The following is a 17,528-nucleotide window of genomic DNA, read 5'->3' as shown; positions in this document are numbered from 1 at the left end:
TAAGTGGATATTTTGTCACAATCTATGAAGCAGATCTTTGTGACATCTTCCTTAAATTCCCAGGGCCCTTCTGTGTATGTGACATGATGCTAAGAGACCTGATTCACAAAATTTAGCACAGGAAAAATAAAATTAAAATTTAAATTATCCTAGGAAGAAACACTTAAATTTTTAGCTGTAGCAAATAGAGTTTTCCCATTTTATTTCTAGGCAATGGAAAATGGCCAAATCTTTACAGATTTGAGTTTGTGTGACATACATTTCATGCCTACTTATCAACTGTCTAAACAAGCATCTCTAGATCATTTATTTGGTTTATTAAAAAGGACACACAAAACAGTCACCACACTACTTACTATGAAAGCAGGGTGTAGATGAAGAAGCAGGTCAGAAGGAATGCTGCCTTGGGGCATCCTACATACTGAGCTTTGCCCTCCCTTTAGACTTCCTAGTGATTAGTAACTACAATATAGACTCATAGCCAGAAGAATGTAGTCATTTCTTTCTTCCTGGACTATACTGTCTTCCTTTGTGGAAGAAGTATGGGTAGAGGATCAGGCCTTAACTGTGGAAGTAAGTCTCTGTATTTATGCTCAGAGTCCACATTATGATGGTATAAGATGATCAGTACACGCAAGACCTTAACTATATACTATGATGTGGTGACATTCTGGTCACTTCTTCTCATTTGGAAGTCAATGAAAAATGTCATGTGGTCTTTACATGGACCAAAACTATCAGATCTGCCTATGTTACTACTATACTGCACCATTCTGTATAATCCCCATGGCACTTTAAACAAACTTTTTTCAGGGTCCTGGTACTGATACTAGGAAACTCCATTGTATTAACTGATGTCCTGTGTTTCATGAATATACAAAAAGTTACAAAAGTGTTAAGAATCCTTACAAAGATAATCACAACTTTGCTTTCATTCTTCATTTCACAGGCCCTGTATTTCTGTTGAGTAAGTGGCTACAGAGGCCACACTAGACAGTCTCCATAGACATGTTCAGCTGGGGGTTGGCAGGGTTTGGGCACTGATGCTCCTAACCCAGAAGCATAAGAGAATCTGAACCAGTATGGTAACCAGGCAGACAACAATCTTTCAGTTCTTGTTTATTCCTCTTGTAAGTTCTTTAATAGACATTTTTAATATTAAGGTTAAATTGTCAAGTACATAAAATTATTGAATACATTTTATGTCTGTGGCCAGTTTCTATGACATGTCCTAAGACTTTTCAGAAGTAACTCATGTTGTCCTGCTGATTGCTTTCATCTCTAAACCTATGCACTGGGCTTAACCAGGTTATATTTGGGCTCATCTCATGAAGGATTATTCCAAAGTCTGTGGAAACACCTTTCTGTTACTTGTATAGTTTATATGACAACTGAGGGAACTCTATGGATAGATAGGATCTATGAAGTAGAGCCTGGAGTACCTCAGGAATTCACAGACTCTAGAGACTCTCAGCTCTCAGGCTAGTGTCTCCCTGACAAGGCATAAGTACAAGTGTGAATCAGAGAGGAACAGATAGGTACACACATCTGGAGTCATGTTTCCACTTGTCTACATACAAATATGAGAGTTCAGGTTCTGTATCAGGGTTATATCAAGCCAACTTCAGTCATAAATACACTGAAGACTGGATGAATAATTTACATAGAGTTCAAGTTTGTTTGCCATAGATTTGTCTAAGGAACTTGTTGAGGACAATTGTGTTTAAAACTTCAATATCTACTGAGGAAAAATTACCTCAGGACATAACCACACATGTATTCAAAATCAAAAGCCATATTAGCACACAAGGCCCCAGCATTGTCAAGTACACAAGCCCAAGCAATCCTAGCATGTGTGCAACTGCTTCCTGACACTTGTACTTGAACTAGAACTTGTTTGTTTTTCTCTCCAAAATCCTCAATCCTTTCAGCATCCAGAAAGTGAAAAATACTATCACTTTTCAAAGAGAATTCAGTAAGTATTCCAAACATCTAGTTTTCCTTTTCCAAACAATTTTATAATACTTACCGGTTGAATTTTCATCAGTGTCTATCTGCAATTATAGAATTAAAAACATCATAAGAATTAAGTCATGGGACTTGTGGGCACATGGTATCACTTCCCTTCCTTATATAGAAGACATCCAAGAAGCAGTGAAAAAGTGAAACCTTTACAAAACAAGGATACTTTATTGGGAACCTATGATATCTGCATGGAGAACATATCTCTAACTCTCTTTATGTCATGAATTCGAAATACTTCATTATAGAAGAAGACACAGATTCCAAATAGGAGGAGGCTTAGGGTATGGTGTGTAACCTGATGCTGCCATTTCCAAATGTCCATTTGCATAAGAGAATAGTTGGTATTGATTAGTCTCCTATTCCACAAAACTTGATCTGCTATCTTTGAGTACCTGTAATGCTTGGTGTCATATTTTATATCAACCTCAACCAAAAACAAGAAATTAAGCAACATTGTAATTTCAGGCAAGGAAATGTTACTTGACCTTTTCACTTACTTCAGTTGGGGTTTTCTTGTCCAAGTGTTGCACTTCTGTAGAGCTGTCTGCTACATCTAGGAACACAACAGAGTAACTTAGTCATTGGCACAATGGCTCACATTTTACTTATAATACTTTTGGAGGTTTATGGTTGTGCAGTAGAGCTTAGATTGAGTAGTTAATCCAGAAACCTTGTCAGTGAAATCAGACACTAAAAAAGAAGGAGCAAAGAAATGAGAAACTTATCCTTTGGCATTCTGCTGTTGAAAAGGAAAGATAACAGAAATTAGTGTAAATGTCCTACACTCATAATGATCAGTTTTGAGCTCCAATGGGTTATATTCTAAAGCCATGAAGATATGCGAATTATAATTCATACTATGTGACATCTAATCAGAAAATCCTTAGAATATTGTCACAAACCCACCAAAGGTTAGTGGTAAGACCCTACTGCTGAAGACACCTTATGTGGTAGACATGTAAAATGGAATGGCGTGGCTGGAAGCTGGAAGAGAGTCAGTCCCCAGACAGTCAGCACGTCTAGTGCCAGAAGGTGCTACATGGGCAACTGGGGGAAAATGACCAATATCTGTCCAAGCATTTAATGGTCTAACCTACTTAGCAGCAAATAACCTTTTATGATGCCCACACAAGTGCAAGAGTGGCACACAGCCATGGTGAGGAACCAACTGCTCTTGATTCGGCTAACTGATCCCCTCAGTGGTACAGGACCCATAGCTGGAGCTGGGAAACAAGTCAGAACCATATCCAAACATAAGCCCACTGTCCATTATCAAGCTACCTTTAATCGTGGGCTGCAAGAGGGCCTACACCTATTAAATTCGCTATAAAAAGTAAGGGTTATCTCATTTGTCCTGGTGCTAACTTACTCTCCGTTGTAGAATGTGCTTCTCTTTTTCAGATAGATGTAGATCCTAACGAGAGAGCCACCCCATCATACCTCAAAAGGGCCCCAGCTGAAACTAAGAAAAATTGGCAAAACAAGCAAGGGTGCTGTTTTCCTGGTGAACTGGGTACCAGCTCAAAGGTGAAGGAGATCAACACAGAAAAAAGTCAACTCCTACCAAATTAGAGAGCCAGAGACCCAGAGGCCCCCAACATCTCTGAACCACTGAAGCAGACCAAAAATGAATGCAAGATGGCTCAGGGAAATTTTGTGGAAGAGGGGCCCAGAAAGAATGTCAGAGCCACATGTGAGGTCATGATATGCAGAGACATTTATCCTACCCATAATTGTGGGCTAACTCCACAATGCATGACCCATATACCTCAACAAGGAAGGGCCAAGGGGATGAGGTAGGTCACAGATGAGCCTAGTAATGGTACCAAACTAACTGTATTTGCTGAATACAAAACTAATTAATAAAAAAGGATATTTTCACAAAGATTGTGATCTAAGAGTATTCAAGCCAACAGAGTGACATCTGTGAATGTGAAAAAAAAAGACTGCCAAAAAGTCTCCCCTCCACAACACATCATAGATATTTGGAGACTCTGGAAAATAACCAACTCTTATATACTGTAGGAAGAATGATGCATGATCAAGATGCTTGATGGTGTCTTAACCTCTCCTGCGCCATCCTCCACTCTCTAGGTTGAGAATTAGACTAAACAGTAGCAGCCCTGTCGTGGAAAAATACAAACCTTGAAGACACATGCACAGGAGAACTGTTATGTACTTCTCAGAGCTCATTTCCAGAAGAACTGTCATTACTGGATCTGAATGATAGATGTCTCACTACTACTTTCTATGTCTGGAATATTTCAGACCTAACTCAAAGCAATACAACAAATACAGTCTCAAACAAGTGTACCAGTACATTACTGCCACATGTGCTTACAGTATCAGACCAATATGTGTCATAATGACAAACTGACAAAGAGATGGAGTTGAAAACACTTACCAACAGAAGTGCACTGTGTAAAGGGATAGTCACGCAAGTTGAAAGATGAAAAAACTCTGTGAATATATTGACCTGAAGAAAATAAAAATTTAGAATTAATTGAATGCAACAAAAACATTGCAGATATACGTGTTTAGAACTGAAATGTACATTAAAATTTAATTTACATAAAAATGTACACTAAAAATAGTTACAATTTAAAGATTTAATAAGGGAATGTTAAACCACAGAGTAATTCAAACACGAGGAATTAAAAAATATGAGTTTTGAGACAGTGTGTTGGTGCTTGCTTTTAATCAGCACTCAGGAGGAAGAGGTAGGACGAACACAAAGTTCAAGGCCATTCTGAGACTACCAAATGAATACCAGGTTGGCATGGGCTAGGGTGGGACCGTACCTCAAAACATCAAATATACATACATACATACATACATATATATATCTGTGTGTGTGTGTAATTAGAAAATAAACATAATTAATACAATAAAATCAGGCCACATAACCCCACTTCCAAATGCCACTGAAGCAAGAAACATGTATTTTCCCACTGTCACAGGGAACATAAGGCCAGCACACTGCAGACCCTTGACAGCCCTGAGCTCAGGAAACCTCAACCACACAGATACACTGGCCATCACAGCTGATCTCATGACTATGGAGAGCATAAAAAGGCATAGTTTAAAGAGTTTTATAACCATTTTTTTTTTGTTTTTTTTTTGTGGTAGGGTCTTATTCTGGTCCAGGCTGACCTGGGATTAACTATATATTCTCAGGGTGGGTTTGAACTCATGGATATCCTCTTACCTCTGCCTCTCAAGTGCTGAGATTAAAGACATGCACCACAACACCTGGCTGTAGCCATAATTTTACCTAGATGAGATGGACATACATGAAGGACTTATCCCCTCAAGGCTCACACAGGGGAAGATCTGAATAAGGCCATATATTTGAGCAAACTGAATGATATTTCCAAAAGAAAGTACCAGGTCCCAATGATATCAGTGAAGGAACATAACAAATACTTATAAACCCAAACATATTTGACCTACGGAATGAAATGTCAGTGATGTAATATATTTGTCCAGTCGAGATGAAGGGTTTTGTCCACAGAAAATCTTCCTGAGGATTCAGACACCAACTGTGGAATCAGAATGTAAAATGCCCACTAGATCCTCATATGTTTGTGATTAAGCCTCATCTTCCATGATCAGTTGGTGGAGTCTCTCAGAGGTTGGAGACTTGGTAGAGGAACTGTGAAACTATGGGCTGGATTTTGAGATTTATTAGTCTAGTCACTTGGTGATCAGAGCTAGATCATTCTTTCTGCTCTCTTCCAGCTGATATGACGGGTTGTGATGCCCAGTGTCTGCTGTGTGATGCTTTCCCTACCATGATGAAACTTTCCCTCAAAACTGTAAGCTTGAGGGCTGGAGAGATGGCTTAGCGGTTAAGCGCTTGCCTGTGAAGCCTAAGGACCCCAGTTTGAGGCTCGGTTCCCCAGGTCCCACGTTAGCCAGATGCACAAGGGGGCGCACGGGTCTGGAGTTCGTTTGCAGAGGCTGGAAGCCCTGGCGCACCCATTCTCTCTCTCCCTCTATCTGTCTCTCTGTGTCTGTCGCTCTCAAATAAAAAAAAAAAAAATGAACAAAAAAACTGTAAGCTTGAAACAAACACCCTCCTCCCATGAGCCGCTTTTTGTCAGGTGTGTCCTCCCTCCCCATGCCAATAAGAAGAAGTTAGCAGCAATACCAGTGTTAACTATGGTCACCTAAACTGGAATCAAACATGATTTCCACGCAGGGGTAAATAGTTGAACACCTTTCAATCCATATGCACTCATTAGTGAGAAAGGCAGAATCTGAAATATATATGGATTAGTAAAACAGAGTAGCATGGAAAAGATGAACTCTGGTTCCCACTGACTGACATTATGAAAAAGACAAAAGAATATAAGGTGTTTCCAGGGCTTCTGAGAAACTGGGTAAAGACTGGTTATAGAAACATAGTGGATGTTATAGTTTAAAAAGGACTGATTGGAGCTGGGCATGGTGGCGCATGCCTTTAATCCCAGCACTCAGGAGGCAGAGGAAGGAGGATTGCCATGAGTTTGAGGCCATGCTAAGACTCCATAGTGAATTCCAGGTCAGCCTGGGCTAGAGTGAGACCCTACGTAAAAAAAAAAAAAAAAAAAAAAAAAAAAGGACTGATGGGCTGGAGAGATGGCTTAGCAGTTAAGGCACTTGTCTATGTAGTCTAAGAACTCATTTGACTTTCCAGGTCCCATGATGCGCAGTGACACATGTGCACAAGTTCATACATGCGCACAAGGGCAGACACTTTTGGAGTTCAATTGCAGTGGCTGGAGCCTCTGCCATGCCAATTCTCTCTCTCTTTCTTTCACTCACTTTCATGTACAAAAGGGAGCATGTTCCCTCAAAAAAGGACTGATATTGTGATCCTACAATATAATCATGTGAATATATAAATTTCAGAAATATACATTCCAAGGAATGAAACAATGTAAAATACTGAGCCAGGCTAGAAATTCAACTATGACACCTACCACATTTTGATGTGGACTGTCTCCCATTTTTAAAAAGCCATGAGCTACCAGAAGAACCTGGGATTTTATATCACTCACTTGTGAATGTCTGCAGGTGAATGCTATCTCAACTTTTCTTTTTCCTTCTGTTTTTTTGAGATAGGGTCTCACTCTAGATCATGTTGACCTGGAATTTCTTACACAGTCTCAGGCTGGCCTTGAACTCATGGTGATCCTCTAACCTCTGCACCAACCATTGATTGCTGGGAATAAATATGTGTGTCACCACACCCAGCCTCTCTCATGACCACTGAGGCAATCATGATAGTGTTTGGGATCTTTGTAAACTGGAATATCCCTGGAATGCATAAAACTACTAGAGTTTTTTTTTTTTTTCTGTAACATTGGGAAGTGAAACATAAGCTCCCTACATACAAAATAAGTTCTTTACCAAATGAGCTATATAACCAATTCTGATGGCCTAGAACTCTTACACAGTGACTACTAAACTTCTGGTGGGATAAACAGAGGTGTATTTTAAGAGCAATATTGGAACACGTGTTTGGGAATCTTTTGCGGATTTTGTACCCCACAGTTGGTGAGCCTGGTCACTTACCTCTGTGTATTGGTTTATCCAACTGTGGAAGGGTACACAGGGAAATAAACCTACCATACATGTATTTGGGTTGAAATTGGAAGTAATTAATGTAGGTCCATATAGTGAGTTTCTTTCTTTCTTGAGAAATTAACTTTGGAAATTGGGTTGAGTATTGGGAAAAAAATTCATGTCCTCAGGGGGAGGGAAAAAATTATATATAGATACACAGCCACTCACAAAATCAGAAACCAAATATAAGGAAATCCACTGAATCCAGGAGTCCCTGGATACTCTCACTACTCCTTCCCAGCAGAGGCTCAGATCATAGTGGTAAACCAGATAAAAGAATCAATATTTACACCATTCTTATTTAAAACAAGTCTTCAGAAAGTAATTTCAGAATACATACGCAATCTCCCGTTCCTTGATCCAACCTATAATGGAGAGAGGAAGAAACAATCAGACTTCCAGAGCAAGCTGCGTTCTCTGCTCAGATTCTTTGGATCTCACAGTGACATGGGAAAATGGGATCCACTATAGAAAAGAACATCCAGTCCAAGACTGTATTAGTCTCTTCTGTCTTGAAGCCAAAAGGCATGTGATATGGGGTACTTTGTGAAAAAGAGTACTTTTGAAATTTATGCTGTTTCACAGCAGTGATTTCTCTATTTGTTCTTCATTGAGAGTTCCTAAGATACATAGCTACATTATAGAGAAACTTAGAAACATCTTGTTCTTGGTTGAACTTCCTCAGTTCCAAAGGGGCAGGTGAGGTGTCTGTATATTCCCATTGTCTACGCTGGGTCTCATGACTGTAAGGTATTATCAATACCACATACTGGACATAAGAATCTTCCACCACACTGACCTCAAGGAATACCTATAACTCTATTCAAACCATAGAACTTTCAGTAGAGCATATGTAGACAAAACATACATGCAGTTTTTGAACATACAAAATAAGCCTGTCCACATTTGAGTAAAAATAACTCAAATTTTAATCTAAATATAAATGCTCTAGACAAAGAAAGATAACAGAATATGCAGTGTGCAAGCTGCACTGGCATTTGTAAAGACTCTTGAATTCAAGGGTGAGTTGGTAAATTTCTATCACCCCATTCCTAGGCAAACACTCTAATAACTATAGTGTACATTATAAACCTCACTGTTCATATATGATATCTACAAAAAATAAAGGAATTATGACAGTATACTTTCTAGCTTTGCAAAAGAAAAAGCTGTATTACCTGGACATAATGGGTCTGTGTATGTTCAGTTGTGGATGGAGTAATTTCATCCTCCTTTGGATCACCTAGAAGGACACAAAGTAACTGTCAACTGATGGTGCACTTATTAATGAATGGGGGTGTCTTGCTTGCTATGGTAAAATGTCAAGGGCTTAGTTATAATACAAGAACTCATGGGTGTTCCTGATGAATAACCATTATTGTCCTCTGACAGAAAAATACCAACCATGAGGAGCCTTATGAGTATTGAGGATCAGTATTTTTTACTTTCTAGATAACAGGAGCCTAGCATAATGTAAAACAGCCATTCTCCAATGGAATCAACCCTTTTAAACATGTTATCATTAAATGTCAGTGTTCTGTGACTTCTTCTGACCATTTTGAAACCCAGTGGAATGACACTACTGTCTGCACATCTGTTCATCATATTTTAAGCTGCTGATATTCATGATAAATATTCTGTATTCATCTTTCACTGCGTAATGTTTTATCATGGATAAGATACACATTATACCAGGGAAAAGAATTTAACACTGCTCACAAACTGTAATGATATATATTTATTAATCTTTTGTCTTACAGTAATAAATGATTTAAGTGTGAGAGAAATTGACATCATTATAATTTAATAAGATCCAATAAATGTCCTTTGGGGGTGCTAAGGACACATTCTAGCACAGGATAACCAGTAATTCATTATGTATTCTCAGGCTGGTCCTGAAATCACAGGGATTCTACAATCTATGCCTTTCAATTTGTCAGTCATAAACATCTTTGATAAGCACAATTAGAGCTTTTTCGCCCTTGGGTCATGGTGAAATAAGTGTATTGAAATATTTCTCTAATTTTCAAGTTTGAGAGAAGATTCTAAGAGACAACCCCAGACCTTATGGAGTTGAATCATAGTGTCCTTTTGACTGATTCCATCTACAAAGACTTGCAAAATGACATAAAACATCAGGGTATATTTGAGATTTTCACATTAATGACCATTCCAGTGTCTGTTGAAATACCTTCCAAATACTTCTTCACTGTATGTAAAAACTTTGGCAAGTTTCTATGGATGGGTCTCATGTGTAAACTTGAGTTCTTTAGGACTGTAGAGGAACTGGAATCGCTCATCACTGGGACTAATGCCTCAATGACAGAGTCAAGGAAACTGCACTGGCACATTCTCCTGGAACATGATTTCAACTGTCCATACCCAAATTTGACAGCAAACTTGGAGCATTTTGTCCTGTGTTGATGTTTGGAAACAAATCAACCCTAGGTCTAAATGATCTGAAGTCTGAATTTCTTAATTTGTATAACTCAAGTAAAAGATGTGTTTGCAATGAACATTTTTTAGAAAGGCTGAGGTCACTTTGTGAGTATGAAACATCTTTTGAGCAACATAATGTACTACATGTATTAAAGCCCAGGCAAGATCCATACACTATTCATGCATGCAGAACCACATATGTGAAAAATGAGTGCAATTGCATGCAAGAAGTGTAGAAAACTTGACTCTAAGTTCTTACCTAAACAATCACCATCTTTTTGAAACTACCCTCTACCCTTTTCAACTCCAGAAACACAGAATCCCAGTTCCTCTCTAAAGAATACTTAATAAAAGTACAACACATATCTATGATTTACAGTTTTTCTTCTTCAGGGAATTCTAGGTTACTTACAGATTTCACTTTCAAGAGCAGCCACCTGCAATTAAAAAAGCAAAGACATTATAATAACTATGTCATAGGAGTTGTTGACAAATGGTATTTTTTCTCTTCCTAATGTTGATGAAATACTGGAAACATTACCAAAGTGAAAGCTTTGCAAACAATGGTAAGGTACATTATTGAAAAGCCATGATGTTTTCCTAGGGATGTATCTGTAAGGCCCTTAGATAATGAATTATTGAGCACAGGAATGACAATGCATTTACCCAAGCAGAGACCCAGTATACAACATGTTTCTTGAAACTGTCATTTGAAAATGATCTTTTGCACAGTTTGGAAGGGTCTATTCTTCAACCATTTCAGAAAACTGAATACAATACTTGTAAATATCTATAATGCTTAGTATCATGTATCATGGCTAAGTTCAACTAAAACAGGAAATGAAGAAAGCAACATTTTTATGTCAGGCAAGGAAAGGTTGCCTTACCTTGTCATTGGCTTCACTGTTTTCATCATTATTGGTGTGTGACTGGTCATAAACAGTACCATCGCCAACTAGGAAGACAATAGAATAACTTTTAGCCACAGGTGAGAGTATCATGTTTTACTCAGATCATACTGTGCATATTACTGTGATTTGAAGACCAGATTCAGTGGCTGCAACAGAAAAAATGCTGCAGAAAATGAGTACATGGGCCCTTCTTGGTCTGCTAATGTAAAAACAGGACATAGTCTGGAAAGAGGACTAGTGTCCTATCATTTACAGTGGTCCCTTTGAAAACCAGAGAGATGATATTTTAAATTCATTAAGCCATCTGGGTCATAATGCATGCTAAGTGAAATCTACTACAAATTCTTAAAGGAATTATCCTCACACACTCATAGGCAATGGTTCAAGGGTATTCAAAATAAAATGGTTTAGGTAGTGGCATCAGAGACCATGAAAACACACAAGTCCAAATTTTCCCCTCCAAAATACATTTTAGGTACTTGAGCATGCCCTTGTAACCAGGATCAATGAGGGAGAGAGCAACATTAATGTATGATGTAGGTCACTGTAGGAAGAGTGAGAAGATCTGTCTCTTCCTTGGCTCACTTTTTAAGCCCTCATCCCCAGGTTCATGTCAGTGCTATGTGAGACTTGTTCCCATTACATTTCTTATAAGTAGGTCACTGATCAAAACCTAATATAAGAGTTTATGGACACAGTTCTTTAAGAGAACTACCAAAGGCTTGAAATTTTGGCAGTGGTATAAACTTATAGGAGTAGATCCTCAAGGACAGGTCATTGTTAACAGTCAGAAGCAAGGCGCATCCAATGTGTACACAGCACTGTCTTTGAAAAAGGATAGCACAAGAGCCTCCATACATATTTCCTTGTCTTTACTAATACATTTCAGGTGCCCTCATTCTCCTGAGCAGAAGGTGCAACCTAACTGATACTGGGTCTTCCCCATTGGATCTGACAAGGATCATCTGGTAGCTATCTTCACTGTTTTTTAAATATTTTATTTATGTATGTATTTATTTATTTTAAAGAGTGAGAGAGAGAGTAGGAGAAATGGCAGAGAGAAAAGAGAATAGGCATGCCAGGGCCTATAGCCACTGCAAATGAAAACTAGATGCATGTGCCTCCTTGTGCATCTGGTTCATGTGCCTTGTGGGGAACTGAACCTGGCTCCTTAGGCATTGCAGGAAAACACCTTTACTGTGAGGCCATTTCCCCAGCCCATATTCACACTTGATACATGTGACACTAAGCAAATTCCACTGATCTACATTACAAACTCCCAGAAGAAAGTCAATAAGGACAGTGGAGGATCTAATCAATCCTATACAAAAAAGGTGTCTTTCACTCATACAGGATCCACCTCAGTTTTCAATAGGCATTCAATATGTAGATATCATGGCAGAACCTTTTCACCTCAACACCACACACTCAACCCTCTTTCCTAGCAGGAACTCAGATGCAGGGATCTCAAGACTGAAACAGTAAGATACTTCCCTAACAAATGACTTGATTCAGAATACATACCATGTTCTGTTCTGGTGGTATCCTGCAATTATAGAGACAAAATATTGTTTGTTCAAGATATACCATACATTTTATATAGGTCTGGTTAGGTCTGGTTTATTTTGATAATGTAGGACACAGACAGAGACAAAGTACATTTAAACAATGGTAACATTGCTGCAAAGCTGTCACATAAGACACCATTCTAAAGGGCTAGTGGATTTCATAGTCAGTATGTTTCAAAACTTTTCTACCTTTGTTCTAACCAAAATCATTTTCTGTAAATTTCTTTAAAAATGTTATTTCAAAGAAACTGAGTGAGTAAATATAGCTGCTCCATGAGTACCACAGCTTTTTGTGTCTGCAAACAATCTGCAGATGTATGCACCACTTTGTGAATGGATTTATGTTGGTACTGGGGCATCAAAGCTGGGCTGGCCAACCTTGAAACCAAGTTCCTTTAACCACTGAGTCATTTCTCCAATCCACAGATACACAATTCTTAGAACAAGAAGGAATATCATTTGTGAGGTAAACACTGTACCATTCATTTATCATAGATGTGACAACATTAACTGTAGAAGAGAGTAATGCATCAGTTAATAGGAGATTGCCAGTCAAGTGCACCCAACCCAGAACATACTTCTAAGAATAATGCACATTGACTGACAATGGATCTACATTTCTATGTAACTTTTTAAAGTGCTCTTACAGTATTTTCTGATTCTTCTATCATTTTGCCTGGCATAACATCTGGAAGGAAACATAAGAACTGTTAGTTTGTTGGTAACTAGTGTTTATGAATCACTCATGGGTGTTCTATAAGTATACATGAGGGTATGGCACTGAATAGAAAGTGTGAACTACTAATGTACCAACATCCTGACTAGTAGAAGAATGGGAAAGGTGCAGGAAGTAATCACTCATAGAAAACTTGGACATGATGCTATAGTCACTGTAATTAATATGCAATAATCAATCGGAGAAGAGTGGGGTGGCACATGATTCTAATCCCAGAACTCAGAAGGTGGACAACAGGAGTTTGAGACCATCTCAGGTGCACAGTGAACGTGACATCCTATAACAAAATGAAGCAGAAATGGTCTAGAAGGTGCACTATTATTCAATGGAAGATCCCCATCATTTTCCTGACATGTTTTGAAAGGCATATAAATTTTTAAGATCTTCTTGACATATTCAAGAACATTTCAATATGTTGGGATCAAAACTCATTTTTGCCCTGACTATCCATACTGTCCTCATGGAAGAATTGCTTTGTCTCATTGGCTTTCCACACTCAACCCTCATTCCTTTCAGGACTGAAACAGTAGGATAGTTCTCAAACATATGAACTAATTTAGAGTACATACCAAGCTTCATTGTGGTAGAGTCCTGCAAGTAAAGAAACGGTAACAAGGTGAGAATGAGGATATCCCACTCACTTTATTTATGTAGGTTTGGATTTCTTTTGATAATTTAGGAAGACAGGAGAACAGTGGGTTCAATCAATGGCCATATAGCTAAACAGCTGTCACAAAAGACACCACTACACAGGGCAAAGGGTTTTTATGCATAGTGGATTTCTTACCCTTTACACAGTACAAAATCCTTATTATGAGAAGGAAAATCATTCCTTGGGGAAATCCTCCTACCATTCGCTTATAGGGATGTGGGGACATTAATAATCCTAGAGCGCCATGAATTGCTTTGCAGGAGAGTGAAATTCATTTCCACACCACTCAGTAAGAACTGTCTGTGCAAGAATTATTCACATTGACTGAAACACAGAGATGTATTTCCATAGGAGATGAAGAATAGTGCTTTACCTTGTGCTGTGGACCCTTTGGTGTCTGTGCTGACAACTCGCCTGGGATGAAACAGAGCAACTATGAATTTGCTGGTAAATGGTGGTTTGGATCATGTGGGGAGCATTAGTTATGTGGACAAGGGAACAGGGAGGTAGATGATTAGCAAGTGTGAACTAAGCTACTGGCGGGCTCTCATGCAGGATAGAGAAGTATGGGACAGGAGTTGGAATGAATTACACATAGAAACCTTGGTTTTATAGTTACCAGCAGTATAAGTGATACACTATAATCAAAGTGAACTGAATAGGGTGACACATGCGTGTGATCCCAGCACCCAGAGAGTGAAGTCACTAGAACTTGAGGCCAATCATAGGGAATTTCATGAATCCATGGGCTGCAGAAATCCCTGACCCACAATTAAAACTAATAATGAAGCTGCAATGACATATACTGCACACTGACATTCAATGAAAGACTTTTGCCTTTCTTCCCTCATGATTGAAAAGCCATCTGAATTGACAAGGTCCTCATGACATTTCCAAGACTATTTCAAAATAATTGAATCCAGAATGCTGGTATAGGCTGTCCTTTTTTACAGGATATGTAAGGTGACTCAATGCCAGTTTTGATGATGACATGGTCTCCATGTTAGCAAACAAATTATGTCATATCTACCACTAGAGTTTTGTTACATTATCCTCAAATATAGAGTTTTCACGTTAAAGTACAACCATTTGATAATAGTCCATCATTTCCAATGTCATGTTATCTTTTTGAACTCTTTCGGCACACTGTTTGGATTAACTGTGATTAGGATAGTCAGAAGAGATTATGTCATACTCTGTGAAGGACATCACTGTAAGATCTTGTTTGAATCCCAGAGAGCATTCTCTGTATGGTACCTGATGCTAAGAGACATGATTTGGCATAGTTAGCACAGGAAATAAACTTACAATTTAAATTGTCATAGGAAGAACCATTCAAATCTTTAGATCTAAAAAATAGAGTTTACTAATTCATTTCTAGGTGCTGAAAAAATTGCTTAATCTTCACAGATTTCAGTTTGTGTGGCATATGTTCATGCTGATATATCAACAGTCTAAATAAGCATCTCAATATCATTTATACAGTTTACACAAAAGGGCACACAGAACAATAACCACACCACTTACTAATGAAAGCAGGAGGCAGAAGAAGCAGGTCATGAGGAATGCTCCTGTGCAGATCCTCTGCACCCAGCTTTGCCCCTTCTCCCTTTTTCCTAAGTGATGTCTAACTACATTTCACTCTTAGCAAGAAGAATGTGGTCATTTGTTTCTACTTGGATTATACTAACTTAGTTTGTGTAAGAACAGTGTATAGGGGATTAAGCCTTAATGGTGGAAGTAAGTCTCTGTATATATGCTTAGAGTCAACTCTGTGGTGGTGTAAAATGGTCAGTCTACACAAGGCCTTAACTATACACTATGATGTGGTAACACTCTGGTCATTTCTTCTCATTTGGAAGTCAATGAAAATGTCATGTGGTCTTTACATGGACCCATACCATCAGATCTTCCTATCTTACTAGTGCATTCTATTAAATTACTATGTACTTAAAATATTTTTTTCATGGTTCTGGAAATGATACTATGAAACTCTATCATATTAACTGGTAATCCTACATTCATAAATATAAAAAAGTTAAAAGTGTTGAAAATCCTAACAAAGACAATCACAACTTTCCTTCCATTCTTTCTTTTCTTTTCTTTTCTTTCTTTTTTTTTTTTTTTTTTTTGGTTTTTCGAGGTAGGGTCTCACTCTGGTCCAGGCTGACCTGGAATTTACTCTGTCATCTCAGGGTTGCCTTGAACTCATGGCAATCCTCCTACCTCTGCCTCCTGAGTGCTGGGATTAAAGGCGTGCGCCACCACGCCCGGCCATTCTTTATTTTCTATGTCCTATGTTTCTTCTCTGTTAGTGGTACAGAGATCACAGTAGAGAGTCACCATAGCCATATTCATTAGGGAACTGTTAGGGTTTGTGTCCTGATGCTTTTAACCCAGAAGCATAAGAAAATCTGAAGCAGTATGGCAATCAGGCAGACAACTAACTAACAGTTCTTGTTTACTCCTGCTCTAAGTTCTTTAATATACAAACACTTGAGCATTTTGTTGTCCTAAAGTTAAATTGTCTAGTGCACAAAAATATTGAACTAATTTTATGTTTGTAGACAATTTTTAAGACATGTCCTAAGACTTTTCAGAGGTAACTATTATTGTCCTATATACATACATACATATATATATATATATATATATATATTTGGTTTTTCGAGGTAGGGTCTCACTATGGCCCAGACTAATCTGGAATTCACTATGGAGTCTCATGGTGGCCTCAAACTTGCAGCGATCCTCCTACCTCTGCCTCCTGAGTGCTGGGATTAAAGGCGTGTGCCACCAAGCCCGACTGTCCTATCTATTTTTGTCCTATTGATAGCTTTCACCACTAAACTTATGCAATGAGCTTAAACAAGTTATATTTGTGCTAGTCACATGAACAACTATGCCAAAGTCAGTGGAAACAACATCACATTATTTGTATAGTTAATTTGACAACTAAGGAAACTCTAGGGATAGATTGGATCTATGAAGTAGAGGCTGGACTACTTCAGGAATACACAAGCTCTATAGACTCTCTGCTCTCAGGTAAGTGTCTCCCTGACAAGTCATAAGTACAATTGTAAATCAGGAACAGGTATGTCCTATTGTCTGGTGTCTTCTTTCCACTTGTCCACATACAAATAAGAGAGTTCAGCTTCTCTATCAGGGTGATATCAAACCAAATTTAGCCATAAGTGTACTGAGGACAGGATGAATAATTTAAATATAATTCATTTAAAGTATATTTTCCATAGATTCGTTTAAGGAAATGGTTGAGAGCAAAAGTGTTTAAAACTTCCAATATCTTCTGAGAAAACACAACCTCACACAGAATCAATCATATTCAAATCAAAAGCTGTATTAGCTCACAAGGCCCCAGCATTCTTCACGTACACAAGCCAAAGTAAACCTAATGTGAGTGCAACTGCTTCAGATAATTAACTATAACTATTGAACTAGAAAGTGTTCTTTTTTTCCCCTCACAAACATCCTCAATCCTCTCAGGCTCCAGAAACCAAGAAGTACCATCGCTCCTCAAAGAGAATTCAGTAAGTATTCCAACATTGAGTTTTGCCTTGCAAAGGTAT

Source organism: Jaculus jaculus, chromosome 3 (genome assembly GCF_020740685.1).
Source record: "Jaculus jaculus isolate mJacJac1 chromosome 3, mJacJac1.mat.Y.cur, whole genome shotgun sequence".
In the NCBI taxonomy this organism is placed as follows: domain Eukaryota; kingdom Metazoa; phylum Chordata; class Mammalia; order Rodentia; family Dipodidae; genus Jaculus; species Jaculus jaculus.
This window is presented reverse-complemented; position numbering follows the sequence as displayed.